Below are 17032 nucleotides of genomic sequence, written 5' to 3'. Positions count from 1 at the left end.
CTCCTTCCACGCATTGCTCCCCTGGCCATTCTCTTCTCACTGCCTCTTATCTATTATTCCAAGGACGCATACGGTTTTCCCCTTGTTCCCTTCTGCTGTTTCTCACCATAGCCATCTCCCTACCCCACACTAAGCACCCATATCCTTCCCTATACTTTCAACTGCTGACTGGCAGTAAAAAAATCCTTCCCACTTTTTCCATCATGTATGCCCTCTTACTATTAAGATTGCCAGTGGTCTCATACCCACCATAGTCTGCTTCCACATGAACTTGCCTATCCTGGACAATTGCAGGAGATCCTTTTCTTGCGGTCCTTGTCAATTTTTAGTTCTAATTTTAATCAAGTTGCTTTAAAATGTCAGTGGTCTTCCTCTCTCAACCTGCCTATCACTAAAGTTTCCAGCAAGGTTCCTGCAATTAAGTTTACAGTCAATAACTTCTCAGATCACTGACTCTAACATTAAATGCATGGATTAAATTGCCAGTAGAAAATGGTACAAGCAAGTAACTGGAAATGTTCTCACTCCGAAATCAATTGAGAGATAGAGACTTACTTTAAAAAGACATGTTACTGATTACAATTAGTGCTAAAGGAGAGAGCCTGCCAAGAAAAGTTGTCCTGGAACTTGAACATCAAGGGATTTGTTGTGGCACATTGTGACATAATCAAGAATGACTGCTCTGCCTTTCCAGAGTCCTTTCCAGTCCATTTCAACATTTTCTTGGACTATCAAATCTCACTAGCCATCCCTTACACGCTTAATCTCTAACTCAGTACAAATAATTCCACAGGAGATCTGTGTATGTGTACAGTGTTTCTTTGTCCCTTAGTCACAACCCTGTCCACTTACAAACTTATTTGTATCACATTTCACTCTATTGCTTTATATTCATAAAACAGCAACAAATCTGTAAGGGACTGTGCACTGAGCTGGAAGTATCTACTAAATGGAGTGACAACAGGAATTTGGTGAGAGCTAAATAAATAGTGAGTAAATATTATAGATACTATGTTATCAACCTGAAATGTAAACATATTTTTCTTAAATTCCCACTCAATGTTTTAAAGTGATATAGAGGGGGTAGGAGTTGCTAAGTAATTTAAACCAAGGGGAAACATTAAATAAGCAAATAATCAAAGAGCATCGCTGGAGGCCCAAACAGCATAAATACAATACCAACACAGTGAGAATGGCAGAGAGCATCGCAAAACAACCACAGCAAAACCAAAGTAACATCACAACCAGTAGAGTGGATGGACCCCAAGGAACTAACAATTATTTGGTGGTCAGTGTGAAGTGATAGTCTTTAATGGTCAGAGTTTTAGTGTTAGCTAAACAGTTACATAGCCTTAAAACAAACAATTTTACATCACTTTTTAGCTAACATGGCTGTACAGCTGGGACCAGTCACCTGCAAATCCTGTGCCATTGAGGAACTACAGAATACGTCATGTGTCCTGTAAAATCACATGCACAAATTTCCACTAACAGCTCAAGCTCAGAGTTTGAGCTTGAGAAATAGTTAGAGTCACTACAGTGCATACAGGAAGCTGATTAGTTTTGTGGCTAGCACATTTCAGGAGGTGCCCACCTTGCAGTTGCAGAGTGTCCTGAGGGAGACAGGGTGGGTGACCACCAGGAGATGAGGAGAAAAAGGCAGGCAGTGCAGGAATTCCCTTGGTACTCTCAAACTGGTACTCAATTTTGAACATAGGAACAGGAGTAGGCCATTTAGCCCCCTTGAGTCGGTTCTAACATTCAATGAGATCATGGCTGCATTGCGACCTAACTCCATATACTTGCCTTTGCCCATATCCCTCAATACCTTCCAGATTTAAAATTATCGATTGCTGTAGCTCAATCACCATTTTACAGAAGAAAATTCCAAACTTCTACCACCCTTAGGCCAGGATTTTGTGAGGCCCCAAGGCAGGGTCGGAGGCAGGGAACACAGAGCATCGGAACGGGTGGCTGGGGTCGGAGGGGATGGGGGGCAGAAGGCCCATCGCCTCTCCGTCACCCAGTGATCTTCCTGGATAAGCCAATGATGGCCTTTCCATCCAGAGGCCAAATGAGGCCTTTAAGTGGCCTAATATCAGCCAATTAAAGAACTCTTCCTACTGCCGCGGAGATCCTTCTAGTAGCGGGGTGACGCCTTGTAAAATGAAGTGCCCTCTGCAGGCTTGGGGTGGGAGATGGGCCCTCCTTCATGGGTAGTTTGCAGACCATGGAGGACCTCCAACGGGAACAACTTTAACCCCCGGAACCCCCCCACCTCCCCCTGGCCATGGCCTTCTGGACTGGCCCCGGCAACCCCGCATCACCAACCTTTGTTCCGAGGTTCCAGGGTTGGGCCTGGGCCTGAGGCCTCTGCAGTACTGGCAGTGACCACCGCTCCCAGTGGTGCTGCTGAGCTGCCAGCCCTCTGATTGGCTGGCAGCTCTTGGCATCGGGATCCCCATCCTTTTAAAGTCTTTAAAGGAATGGGGATCCCACCTCCTGAAACTTTGATTTAAAAAGACCAGAGGATCACTTGGGGTAGGTGGGCATGAAAAGACAGAAGCAGGGATCCCCTCGCCTTTTCGGCCCAGCACCGGGAGCCCTGCCTCCAGCACAAAATCCAGTCCATTGTGTGTAGGTGTTTCCTAAACTCAACCGTGAAAGGTCCACCTCTAATTTTTAAACTATACCCCCTAATCCTGGACTCCTCAATCAGCAGAAATAGTTTCACACTATCTACCCTATCTGTTCCCCGTAATATCTTGAAAACTTTGATCAAATCATCCTGGAATCTTATAAATTTCAGCTAACACAACCCTAGTTTGTGTAATCACTCCTTGTAATTTAATTCTTGGAATCCAGGCATCATTCTGATTAACCTACAGTGCTTTCCCTCCAAGGCCCATATATTCTTCCTAGGGTGTGGTGCCCAGAACTGCTCACAGTCCGACAAGTGTGGTTTGACCAGGGCTTTGTATAGCTGAAACATAACTTCTACCCACCCCTAGCCTTGTATTCAAGTCCTCTAAACAAAAGGCCAGCATTCCATCAGCCTTTTTGATTATTTTCTGTACCTGTCCATGACATTTTAATGATCTATGTTGATGGATCGCTGAGTCTTTTTGGACTTCCACTATTTCTACCTTTTCACCATTTAGAAAGTACTCTTCCATCCTTTTTAGATCCAAAGTAGATGATCTCACATTTGCCTACATCGAAAGCCATTTGCTACAGTTTTGCCCACTTAATCTATTGATATCTCTTTGTAATTTTATGCTTCCAACTACACTGCTTACAATGCCATCTATCTTTGTGTTATCAGCAAACCTGGATCCATGGCTTTCAATCCCACCATCTGCATTGTTAATAAATACGGTGAATAGTTGAGGCCCCAACACAGATCCACTAGTCACATTCTGCCAATTAGATTATCTGCCCATTATCCCGACTCTCTTGTCTCCTGCCTCTCAGCCAATTTCCTGACCTCGTCAATAATTTGCCTTCAATTCCATGAGCTTCAACTTTAGCTAACAGTATGTTATGAGGGACTTCTGGAAATTCACATAAATAACATCCATAGACATTCCCCTGTCCACTACTTCAGTCACTTCAAAAAAATTGAATCAGGCATTTGTCAAGCATCGCCTACCCTTTACAAATCCATGCTGGCATTCTCTGATCAGCTGAAAAATGTCAAGTTGTTCAGTCACTCTATCCTTAATTGATAGACTCGAGTAATTTCCGGAGAACTGATGTAGACCAGTCAGCCTAACAAGTCCCTCGTTGCCTTCTCTCACCTTTTGCAAATATTCTCCACTCTGGTGTATTATTAGAAAACTGTTAAGGATGAAACCCCTGAATTTAACCATTTTTAACAGCAGTGAAAGTAACAATTTATTTTTATGAATTAAATATCAGAACAATGTGAAGCATGAACTTTTCAACCTTTTCCAAGATCACTTTGAATGCAAAACTCTGTACATCATACACCAGCTGATCTCCCACAATTGTAACAGCCCAAGACAGAAACTAGTAAGTGGGGGAGAACACCAAGTAGGATGACTTGAAGGAGGCCTATATGTTCTGTAATGTGTTTTAAATACTTACACCAGCTGTATGTCTTTTTGTGTTTGTTACCCGAAGAGTCAAAAAAAGTTGACATTGATTGAAATAAACAATGGCAAAAACTTGGATTTGTTTATTTGCACACCATCATCTTATTCAAGCTACCTCCAAACATGTTCAGTTGAGTTTTATGTTACTCTTGTAGATTTCCTGTGGTGATGCTCAAGTAGTTCCAAATATACATTGATCAAAAAGGCAAGTTCATTTAAATTATTACTTACAATTAGTTACATATGATCAGTTTCTCTGCTTTAGGCTTGGTATTGGATTGAACAAAAACCTGCAATGCAAATGCAAAGGAAAAGAAATACAAATGTGAAACTATAACTTGTTTAAACCAATATTGTCCAATATGTTAACCATTAGCCATATTTGATTAATAGGGAATGCAGATGTGGCTAATTGCATTTTTGATTAGTAAATAAAAAGTAAATAGACACTGCCATTGGACGTGATCTCAATTCTCATTCATGCAGCATTTAAATGTGTATTTTAATCTTTTTATAAGTTTGTTAGTAAAATGGCAAGATAGAAAGCAGTTGGTGTTTTTAATCATTATATGCTTTACTTCCTTGGTTACTGACTATTGGTTATCTGCTAAAATGGTGTATAACATAGGTGAAAACACTGGACTTCAGCATCTTGGAAACATCAGCAGCATTGTATGAAGAGGGGATATGTCACCAAGGGTCAGCTTGATCAATCGCCAGAAGAAAGCTGGCCCAACCAATAATGGGGCAGCTCCAACACGGTATTGTTATGACCAACCGCTCCTGTCCAAAGCCCTCAATCAAAATATCCGATTCTAATTGTGGTGGGAGAGACAAACTGATAATTCAATCCTGTCGCTCCACAGATCGCCTAACATATAATTTAAAACATTCCAAATTAAAATAAGACCCACCAAATTGTACCATTATTAACCCCCAAATGAGACTAACCAAACCAAGGTGTCTTTAAATCAACAAATTAACTCTAATTAAAAGAACTAAATTCTTAAACACTACAAACGTTTAAAAATAGAAAAATTAGAGTCTTTGCAAATTTACAGTCCAATGTTGTTTGAAGTCCCTGAAGAACATTGTTCAAAGTTCAGTGAATTTCGACAATTAACGACTTGCAAACACTTTCAACAGAATCAATCTGACTTTCGAGTTTTTGAGGGATAAGATTGTCACAGTCTAAATTCCCTTTCTTCAATTTAAATTACCAGAGATCTCAGTCTTGGCTTGACTTTTTAGAATTTCGAGAGATAATAATTAAACAGACAAAAATCCTATTTCAAAAGCAAAATACTGCGGATGCTGGAAATCTGAAATAAAAACAAGAAATGCTGGAACCACTCAGCAGGTCTCGCAGCATCTGTTGAAAGAGAAGCAGAGTTACGTTTCGGGTTAACTCTGCTTCTCTTTCCACAGATGCTGCCAGACCTGCTGAGTGGTTCCAGCATTTCTTGTTTTTATTTCAAAAAAACTATTTCCTTCAGTTTAAATGGTTGAGAGCTCTTTTCTAGTGCTGACACCACAGCTGTCTTTGTCTTCTGTCTGCATGTTCAAACTGTCTTACTAACTGCCAGTTCAAACTGAATTGTAACAAATGTATTGCATCAGGCTCACTCCCAGTGGCTGTTTCCATGGCATCGAGAATGCACCCTTTGAAGCGCAGTCTCCAATGGCTGTTTCTAAGGCAATGAAAATGCACCTTCCTATAACTTCTAAGGCTTACCAGCTCTTAAAGTAATATTGCTCTCTTACAAGCCTTTAAAGGCAAACCACATATTACGAAAAAAAAAAGTACAGGATCATGACAGTATATTAATTCAAAAGGCAAGCAGCATCTGACCACATTCTGGATGGAGTAGGCCTGGTGATTTTCATTGTCAAGGAGGTTGACTCGTACAATCACTCTGATGAAGTCAAAGTACTGCTATGAACCTAAAAGCCACACTAAAATGCACAGTGTTTTATAAATTCATGCCAGAATCCAAATTTTGGCCTCCTTCAAGTCATCCTGCCTGGTGTTCTCCCCCATTGAATGGTTGTAGCTGTTTGATGAATAAATCTGCACACAAAGTACACTAACTGTATTCTGTGTATGCCCATTTCCACTAAAATTACTCCATGTGGCTAAATGTGTAACTTTGGCTACACCTGTCACTAGTCAATGATTTCTATTAGAAAACACTAGTTTAAGAAAATCTTTTCAACAGCAGTTTAAAGCTTGGTGGGTTCTTACAATAGCAGTTGTTTTAGTTCATTTCCCTTTGGAAACTTGGACCATTGCACAAGGTCAGGCATAGATTATAGAACAAGAGTATAGTGGCACAGTGGTTAGCACTGCAGCCTCACAGCTCCAGGGACCCGGGTTTGATTCTGGGTACTGCCTGTGTGGAGTTTGCAAGTTCTCCCTGTGACTGCGTGGGTTTTCGCCAGGTGCTCCGGTTTCCTCCCACAGCCAAAGACTTGCAGGTGGCAGGTAAATTGGCCGTTGTAAATTGCCCCTAGTGTCGGTAGGTGGTAGGGAATATGGGATTACTGTAGGGTTAGTATAAATGGGTGGTTCTTGGTCGGCACAGACTCGGTGGGCCGAAGGGCCTGTTTCAGTGCTGTATCTCTAAATAAAAACTAAATAAATAATAAAAACAAATTTTAAACTAATTTAAAATAAATTTTGGTTCCTCTGGAATTGGACCTGCTGATTAGTGAGGCAACTGTGACAACTCAGCAAACTAAACTTAGGCTGACAAATAGACAAATTAAAGCTGATTAAAAGTACAAACAAAATCCTGAATAAAATTCTAAATCTGGATCCAGAAGCCTTCAACACTGAAGGAAGAGCTCGAGTGTCCAATTTAAGCTGGGAAATTTAGAAACATAAATTTAAAAATAATTAAAATGAGCAACATTTAATACAATTTAGGAGAAAAAAGTATTAGCAATTAGTACAAACCTTATAGTTTTTGAACTAGTGAAGAAGCCCACAACAGAAAGGCTTTTAGTCAGTAATGGCTTCTAATCTTGTCAGACTTGACACAACTACTATTAATTGGTGGAAAAAGGGACATAATTACCAGTGGCCAATCAGGTCACCAGAAAAGGGCAGGACTCCACAAACCAATCAATTTGCTCAAAAAGTTTTAGTACAGAATTTTAGAGCCTTCACTAAAAGCATCTGTATTACAACAGAAAGCATTCACCCTTATGACCAGAGTGGAATGAACCACAAAATGTGAAGAGAAAAAAAGACATTTAAAAATTCAAACAGATGAATTCTTTGTAGTTTCATTTGTTTAAAGGAAAATCAAAGATATTTGTTTCAAAATCCGGCTGGTAAAAGATATTCAAATTGTCACAGTTTTAGGCTGGTGCTAAGCACTGATTCTACTGACCTTTGCTTTTTCACCTGGACCTCCTAGCACTTACAGAAATAGAGTGCCAGGGACAGACAATAAAGGTCTGAAGTCCAAATATGCAAAACACACCTTTAACCTGTGCTGCAAGCCACCTTTCTTGTGGAGTCACTTTTTCTGTGTCTATTTTTAATGAAACAGCCAAAATCATGAACTTGTCTAGTGGGGAATTGCAGATGTGAAGTACCTGCTGTGATATTGTTTTGAATTGCTCTGTTTACAACATACCTTCTAAATGGATAGTATGCGAGTAGCCTCACCTAGTTTAGAAACCTTTGGAACTTGTTCACGTTTTATCGTCAGAAAAGTTGAGACCTACCTTGTTAATCTGCTGGAGGTTACATATTTTTATTTTATAACTCAAGATTGTATTAAATATCTTTGTTGGTGATGACATGATGGTCGGCACAGACTCGGTGGGCCGAAGGGCCTGTTTCAGTGCTGTATCTCTCTATGACTCTATGACATCTGGACAAAATAATGTAACTTTTTTCAGCTACAGCTCATCCTCTACTGCTGCTTGTGAAAGCCCAAGATAGTATGGATTATGATGGGATTTATGCTATAGAGAATTCTCACATGGATATGACCGCAATTGTTGACAACGCGATCGGTAGGTGGCGCTGTTTTGGCACATGCGCAAATACAGCATGTGCCACGAAAACGTCACAGCTTGCGACTGTAGCTGCTGCCAGGACGAAAGATGGCGCTGCTCAAAGAATCACAGAGATGAAACCTGACAAACATGTGGCAGAATACAATGGCCGGAGTGAGAGAGTGGAGCGGGCCAGGGAGAGCAGCGCGGGGGCCGGGGACAGCAGCGCGGGAGCCGGGGACAGCAGCGCGGGGAGACCAGCGGTAGCGGTGCCGGGAGGGGAGGGAGAGGGATGAGAAAGAGGGAGGGGGGGAGAAAGAGGGAGGGGTAAGGAAGGGGGAGGGGGAGAAAGAGGGAGAGGGGGAGAAAGAGGGAGAGGGAGGGGTAAGGAAGGGGGAGGGGGAGAAAGAGGGAGGGGGAGAATGAGGGAGGGGGAGAAAGAGGGAGAGGGGGAGAAAGAGGGAGAGGGGGAGAAAGAGGGAGAGGGAGAGAAAGAGGGAGAGGGGGGGGAGGGGGAGAGAAGGGGGGAGGGGGAGAGAAGGGGAGAGGGGGGGAGAAAGAGAGGGAGGGGGGAGAAAGAGGGAGAGGGGGAGGGGGGGAGAAAGAGGGAGAGGGAGGGGTAAGGAAGGGGGGAGGGAGAGAGCTGGGGGAGAGGGAGGAAGGGGAGAGAGTGGGGGGGGGGGGAGCAGCGGAACGGAAGAGGAGCGCCTTTTTCTGTGCATGCGCCATAAACACAACAGCAAAAGACTTACTGGCCAGTCCCTGGACCCGGTGACACCAAGGTCTTCGCACGCTCGCTCCCCGCGGCTCTCTACGGCCTCTCGCTTCCGGCCCTCTCCATTCAGCCGTTCCCTCCAGCTGCGGATGCCCAATCCAGTTGCTTTCTCCCCTACCCAGTTGCTTTCTCTACTTCTCCACAGTACTTCAGGTATTGCAACTGTTTGGTCCCTGCATTTTGCATGCTCCCTCTCCCCACCCCTCCCCGCTCTCCCCACCCCTCCCCCTCTTCACCCACCCCTCCCTCTACCCCCCCACCATAGTTGAATATCTGAAGTGCAGTTGCAAAGTCGGGGAAATAGCATGCAAAACAAAACCTCAACAATTCTGGGTTTAATTATTGAAAAGTTTTATTAAGTTCATTAAGTATCCAAGGAACTGCTGTGCATGGATACATGAGTGTTGTGTCCAGCATTCCCGTTAGACAGACAGGCCGAGTCTCTGCTATGCACAGCGAAAGAGATTGTTCCTGGAGAGCCTTGTGGTGAATAAACGCTTGGCTCTCTATTCCACTACTGTATTGTCCATGTGAAGAAGGCAAAGGCACAAGAGTCTGAGCTCAGTCTATTCTTGGTGAATGTTCCCCAAGCGCATCCCAATGTGCATTCCCAATTCATCCATAAATGCAATGTTCCTTTCCACATCGTGATGAGCTCCGCAGCATGATCTAGTTGCCTTCGTTGCTTGAATGCTGACCTTAAGTCTCAAGGATTGTTTTCTCGACGGCATGTTTTACATGAAAAGAAATAAAGCAAATCAGAGTCAGAGCTTGCCTCCCTCCATCCACTGAAATTACTGTTGTGCACACCTTTTTAAGTTCTGCAGTGAAGGCACCAATTGATAACGTCGCCAATGAAGCACTTATTACCCACCTCAGATGCAGGAATCAGCACATCCTTGCGTCCTCTCCTGCACTGCCTCCTTTGCTTGAATGCCGTCCTTAAGTGTCAAGGATTGTTTTCTCAAGGGCACGTTTTACATGAAAAGAAATAAGGAAAGAACATCAGTGTCAGAGCTTCCCTCCCTCCAATGAAATTACTGTTGAGCATGCTTTGTGTTCTGCGGTAAAGGCATGTACTGATAACACCGCCAATGAATCACTTAGCTCCCACCTCAGCTGTAGGAGGCAGGATGATGTTACTGCCCCTATCTCGTGATGGTTCAATGCTGCTCTCAGGGAAAACATGAATGATGTGAGGGTGCTGGAAAAGAAGCACATTTCTTTTGGGCTATGAACATAAAGCTGGCCATTTAGCCCAGCAGTTCCCTGCCAGTGGTTATGTTACTCGTGCGTCTTTCCATCCATTCCCATTTAATCCTGCCTACTACTATCACCAGTTGTGTTCACAGCAAGAGCATTCACATTTCTGCTACCACTGGACACGGCATGCTTGTTTCTTTTAGTGCTCAGTCTCTTCTTGCTGAATGTTCCCCAAGTGCTTGACCCCTTTGGACGCCCTCTCTGCTTGACAGGCAGCAACTGGCAATTGCGGAGTCTCACAAGGCTCTGCATGGTTGTTTCAATGTCGGATGGGGAAACAGGTGGCTGTGTGTCCATGAGCACTGTCCTGATGGGTGTAGGAGCAGGTGACTGTAACTGAGCAGCAAGGAGAGGGTACCGCAGGTAAGGGAAGTGGAGATTTGAACAGGCAGGCATATGTATGGTCCATCAGATCATTAGGCCAGGGGGTGAGACGCTCAGGATCCAGGGTTTGTGACACGTGACTGATGTCCAGCGCGCGGCCACCTCCATCCGAAGGTGCTTCCGGGCAATTGTTGGGCATAGTAAATGGCTCCATCTCATCAGCCAGTCCTTGCTGCCAGCGGAGAGTCTGTTGCAGCAGCCAGTCCAGTCTCCTCATGAATGCTGCCGTTCCACTCTGCAGAACGGCCTGTTGTAGCTGGTACAATTGATCTGAAAGCAAGCGGTATTTTTCATTGTGGCTGAGGGGCCTTGGCTGTTCCTCTGTAATCACAGTGGCAGCAGCCATGCCTGTCGTCGTTGGTGTCTGAGATGCACGCCAGCGACAATTGGGGGCGAGCCTGTCCAAAGGCAGACCCAGATGCCTCTGCACAACAACAGCATGTTTGCAGGGCAACAAAGTCTGAATGGAGAAGATGCAGCTGCAGGTAGCCTGGCCATCATGTATCTGCAGTGTGTACTGTTTGGCGCCAGAAATCACAGTCACTGTGCCTTCATCCTGCTACATGCGGTGGCCCAGACAATGGAAATGTTTTCAGAGCAACTCACAACAGGGACTGGAGAAAATGCGGTGGCCCAGACAATGGAAATGTTTTCAGAGCAACTCACAACAGGGACTGGAGAACATGCGGTGGCCCAGACAATGGAAATGTTTTCAGAGCAACTTACAAAGGCAGAGCAACTTACCTTGGAACAATCTCCCGTGTCAAATAAAAATGAAGCAAGTCTCCAAAACGAATAAATAATTCAGATAAAATGCGAGAAAATGCCCGACGAAACCTCCCCTCCTTCCACTTTCAAAAAGTCGCGCCGAAGCTTTGACGCATGCGCAGAGGCCAAACAGGCGCGTCGGCGAGGAAGACGAATAAACGCGATGATGTCATCTGCGCATGCGCACAACGGTCCTGGCAGGTCGGACCGCAGCGCATGCGCAGTGATGAGGAGACTGTGTGCGCATGCACGTACCGTGTCATCTGCGCATGCGCAAAGCGGTCCTGGGAAGCCGGACCGCAGCGCATGCGCAGGGGGCATGAGACCGTCTGCGCATGTGCGCACCGCGCCACATCCTGATGACGTGTCCGATGAAGTAGCATTGTCATGAATTACTTTGTATTTATAATGAGGCATAATGCAGGTAGTGTAACTGCTATTATTATCAAGAGAGTGTGGTATAATTAATTCATTAATAGTTTAAAGAGGGAGAGATAATGTGAACTGCAGGTTTACTTGAAAGCTTAATTTAACAGAAATGATAAAGAACCATTAAAATAAAAGCAAAATACTGCGGATGCTGGAAATCTGAAATAAAAACAAGAAATGCTGGAACCACTCAGCAGGTCTGGCAGCATCTGTGGAAAGAGAAGCAGCGTTAACGTTTCGGGTCACTGACCCGAATCGTTAACTCTGCTTCCCTTTCCACAGATGCTGCCAGACCTGCTGAGTGGTTCCAGCATTTCTTGTTATTATATATGATAAAGAACCATTGTTTCTTTAGCTACTTCGTAAAATATTTAATGAAAGTAATATGTTATGATCGAGGTAGGAGGAGTGCACTGTTAATTCAGTCCCACTTCAAAGGTCACAACATGTATTTAAATTTTCCCACTTATCAAAACAATCAATCAGATACTTTATTTGTTCCCAGACTAAAGCAGACGATCAGATTTCTTTAATAAACAACAATATTATCTATTTATTATAAACCAAGTCTTAACCAATAATGAAGTAAACATATACACAAATTGAAATATTAAAGCCCCTTACTTTTTATCCTGGCCCCCCACACACACACTTACATATACAACCAGGTAACTGGGAAAAATTGATTTTTGTTTACAGCTGTTACAAAGAGATAGAAGGAATAAAAAAACTTAGATTGAATAGAAGATATGGAAGTCCTTTGTTTTGGTGAAGTGTTCCAAAGGCGAATAGATGGCTGCCACTGGGAGTCTTCCTAGAACAGTTCCTTACAGGCAATGTTGATGAACAGTCTGGGTTGGGTTTCAAGAAATGCAGCTACAGAAGGCTTCACATAGGTCTTAAATCAGGTGTGCAGCAACAAAGGTTTCAATTCTCACACATTCGATGCAAAGTTTTTTTAAAGATGCAAGGTTTCTGCAAACATTCAGGAGTTCTTCAAATACAGAAGGCAATAATACAACTTGATGCAGAATTTGCTTTTCAAAAGAGAAAGACGAGCTGGCTGAATTTTCTGTTCTCGTGGTAGGTCCATAAGCAAACACCAACTGCCTGTTTTTAACAGTTCAAAAATGAAACTAATTTTTTCCAGAGGCAAGTCCTATGGCAGCCATAAATCCTGACTTGTCAATAAGCAAATAGCTCTTCAGGTCAAACCCCCTGCTGGGTTCTTTACAAACATGTGCTTTCCAGTAAAAACTTGTTTACTGGTCAACCTTCAGCTGACCATCCTTTTAAGAAAAACACCCACAACATTTAGCAATGTCCAGATGATTCAATGTCCAAAATTCAACTATAATTTCTTAGAACATATTTTACATAGAAGAACAGAAGCGCTCACATAACACCTCGCACCTTGATCGTAACAAAAGTAAATATAAGATGTCTTATGGGTATATGTGGGCCATTTCTATCAAGATTAGCTATGATGTAGAATGAAATGTTGTTTTGTATATGAGGCACTTAGTTCTTAGGGGTGAACAGTCTTCATAAGGCTGGCTGACTACAGTCATTTTTGTTATCACTAATGCATCTCTTGTGTTGCTTACAGTGAGTTGGAAGATGTATTGGTTTAGAACAACAGGATTAATACAGCATCAAATACACAATGTATTATATACTACAGTTCAACCCCAGTGGTGTTGCTCATTTTAAAAAAATTCGTTCATGGACTGTGGGCATCGCTGGCAAGGCCAGCATTCATTGCCCATCCCTAATTTCCCTTGAGAAAGTGGTGGTGAGCCATCTTCTTGAACCGCACGGTCCATGTGGGATAGATACATCCACAATGCAGTTAGGAAGGGAGTTCCAGGATATTGACCCAGCGACAGTTCCAAGTCAAGAGGTGTGTGGCTTGGAGGGGAACTCCCATGCATCTGCTGCCCTTGTCCTTCCAGGTGGTAGAGGTCGTGGGTTTGGAAGACGCTGTCTAATGAGCCTTGGTGTATTGCTGCAGTGTAGATGGTACACATTGTTGCCACTGTGCGTCGGTGGTGGAGGGAATAAATGTTTGTGGGTGGGGTGACAATCAACTGGGCTGCTTTGTCATGGATGGTGTCGAGCTTCTTGAGTGTTGTTGGAACTGCACCCATCCAGGCAAGTGGAGAGTATTCCATTACACTCCTGACTTGTGCTTGTAGATGGTGAACAGGCTTTGGGAAGTCAGGAGGTGAGTTACTCACCAAGGGTTCCGAGCCTCTGACCTGCTCTTGTAACCATGGTATTTATATGGCTACTCCAGTTCAGTTTCTGGTCATCCCCAGGATGTTGATAGTGGGGGATTCAGCCATCGTAATGCCATTGAATGTCAAGGGAAGATGATTAGATTCACTCTTGTTTCAGATAATCATTGCCTGGTACTTGTGTGGTGTGAATGTTACTTGTCAATTATCAGTCCAAGCCTGGATGTTGTCCAGGTCTTGGTGCGTTTCTACACGGACTGCTTCAGTATCTGAGGAGTCGCAAATGGTGCTGAATATTGTGCAATTATCAGCAAAAATCCCATTTCTGACCTTCTGATTGAAGGAAGGTCATTGATGAAGCCGCAGAATTGTACTCAACCACAGTCTGTAACCTCACGGACCGGCATATCCCCCACCCTACCATTACCATCAAGCCGGGGGATCAACCCTGGTTCAATGAAGGGTGCAGAAGGGCATGCCAGGAGCAGCACCAGGCATATCTCAAAATGAGGTGTCAACCTGGTGAAGCTACAACACAGGACTACTTGCATGCCAAATTGCGTAAGCAGCATGCGATAGACAGAGCTAAGCGATCCCACAACCAATGGATCAGATCTAAGCTCTGCAGTTCTGCCACATCCAGTTGTGAATGGTGGTGGATAATTAAACAACTAGCTGGAGGAGGTGGATCCACAATTATCCCCATCCTCAGTGATGGAGGAACCCAGCACCTCAGTGCAAAAGATAAGGCTGATGCATTTGCAACAATCTTCAGTCAGAAGTTCTGGGCGGATGATCCATCTTGGCCTCCTCCTGAGGTCCCCAGCATCACAGATGCCAGTCTTCAGCCAATTCGATTCACTTCGTGTAATATCAAGAAACTGAAGTCACTGGATATGGGTCCTGACAACATTCCAGCAGTAGTAAGGGCAGCAGAATTCCTTCCCTAATGGACATTAGTGAACCTGATGGGTTTTTATGACAATCGACAATGGTTTCATGGTCATCATTAGACTAGCTTTTAAATCCAGTTTTATTAATAGAATTCATGTTCCACCTTCTGCCGTGGTGAAATTTGAAGCCTTATCCCCAGAGCAATACCCTGGGTCTCTGAGTTACTAGTCCAGTGACAATACCACAACGTTACCACCTCCCCATCGTGGAGAAATGTGAATCCCACACACTTCACATTTTGACATTTATCTCTCTCTTTGTCTTATCATTTTTCCGCATTCTTCTTCTCACTGTGTAACTATTTCATTTGTTGACTGTCTTCTGAGCATGACTTCCATTCTCTGTATGGCTATCGCATCTTTCAACAATGGCCTCAATGTCTGTTGTTTACCATTGAGAGAGAGCAGAATACACAGCAAAATGGTGGCCAACTTATGATGGGTTGAATGTGGATACTTGGATAAGGCAGAGAGAGGCTACCATAGAGCTACTGAAACATGTATGAGTGTGACATATGTGGGTTGGGATAGGGTGCCAGGAGAAAGTGACGGGTGGATCTTTGGAAACTGCATGGTGCTGAGCCCTGTAAAAACTGTGGACTCGGGAAAATGAGACCTATGAGCATTTAGGTACAAGAAAAGGTTGAGGTGTCTGCATAAACTTGGAGGCATGTCTCAAGATGCCCATCATTTATTTGGGGGTGGGGCTGTGAGTATGTTCGGGCTGGATTTTTAGGGAGTCTTGGAATAGTAGAGGTTTGGAAAGACTATTGTGAAGGGGTGGGAGAACTAGGAGCAACATTTGGGGAAGTGTGAGAACAGGGAGTGCTCGAGGAGATTAGGCCACTGTTAGGTTGGGGGCATAGAACACTGAGGATAATGAGTACAGAGGAATGAGAGGAGAGCTAGGTTACAGTGCTGACCCCATGCAGTGTCCAAATCATTTTTGGTGAATTATGCCTATCATATATTTCCCTAACATGGTCTTTAGTTGGTAAATGTTTGGAACCATAACGTTGGACAGAGTTCCCGAGGCCATGCTAGCAGGTCAAAGAATGCCCAAGTTTGGGAGAACCAAGCAGGCTCTGTCTGGGATCATGGCAGTGGCAGCAGTCAGGAGCAGGCCAGAGGTGAAATTGTGCACCCAGTTCTTAAAAGCCACAACTGGAAGAGTGGCAACTTTTAAGACGTGGAATGGCATAACAAACCAGTCCAGCACCATATAAGCATTCTTGAGTGGTAGGTCTCAGTAAATCTAAAGATTAAGAATTTGACAGATTGTGAAGCTTAATTTACTTAGAGTTTGAATAAATGAAAAACCAATAAATGTGATCTGTCCTCATCGAATGCACTGGATGAAATACACTGGATCAACTCCTTTTTTATATATATATAATTGGCTGAGTTATCATTTCAGAGTGTGTCCATATTCTTGCTGGAAAGTCTATTATTTGATTTTATGCAACTAGCTGGTGGGGCTGACTGTGACATTGCTGGAACTGTGGTTTTGCTTGCAGAGAGGCTGGAAAAATATCAGAAGGAAGACTCGGAAGAAGAAAGCAAGCTCCAAGGAAAGAGCAGAATTTAAGTCTCAGGCTTTGTGACAAGGTGAACCTCTGGGGGCGAAACTTGAAGAATGGATTTCCAATAAGAATTGCCAAATTGTACAGGTAAGTTAATTTTTTTTGTGAATTGTTATTTTTGTTTCCCTTGTTACTATAACCAGCTGACTGAACAAGCAACAGAGCTGCCTAAAGAAATTGGTAAACGTTGATTGGTTTGTTTTGCGGTGGTCCTAGGAACATAGGAACAGGAATAGGCGTTTTAGCCCCACGAGCATGTTCCGCCATTCAGTGAGATTATGGCTGATCTGCGACCTAACTCCGTATACCTGCCTTTGCTCCATATCCCTTACGATCTTTGATTAACAAAAATCTATCGAGCTCAGATTTAAAATTGACAATTGACCTAGCATCAATTGCTGTTTGTGGAAGAGAGTTGCAAACTTCGACCACCTTTTGCGTGTTTCCTAATTTCACTACTGAAAGTTTTTAAATATAACCTGTAATGGCAAGTGTAGAGAGGCAC

General features: G+C 43.6%; 1 long non-coding RNA gene across 1 annotated transcript in view; it reads right to left on the bottom strand.

Moving 5' to 3' along the window:
- Nucleotides 1-4186: 4186 nt before the first annotated feature.
- The window catches only part of LOC137375981 (uncharacterized), a 39744-nt gene continuing 26898 nt past the window's right edge, over nucleotides 4187-17032 (bottom strand). Inside the window, exon 2 of the long non-coding RNA XR_010976110.1 lies at nucleotides 4187-4408. This is a non-coding gene — a long non-coding RNA (uncharacterized lncRNA). The remainder of the gene's footprint in view (nucleotides 4409-17032) is intronic.

The sequence above is a fragment of the Heterodontus francisci genome, chromosome 12, assembly GCF_036365525.1.
Source record: "Heterodontus francisci isolate sHetFra1 chromosome 12, sHetFra1.hap1, whole genome shotgun sequence".
Taxonomy (NCBI): domain Eukaryota; kingdom Metazoa; phylum Chordata; class Chondrichthyes; order Heterodontiformes; family Heterodontidae; genus Heterodontus; species Heterodontus francisci.
The sequence above is the reverse complement of the archived record's forward strand: the minus strand, read 5'-3'. Positions and strand labels throughout refer to the sequence as shown.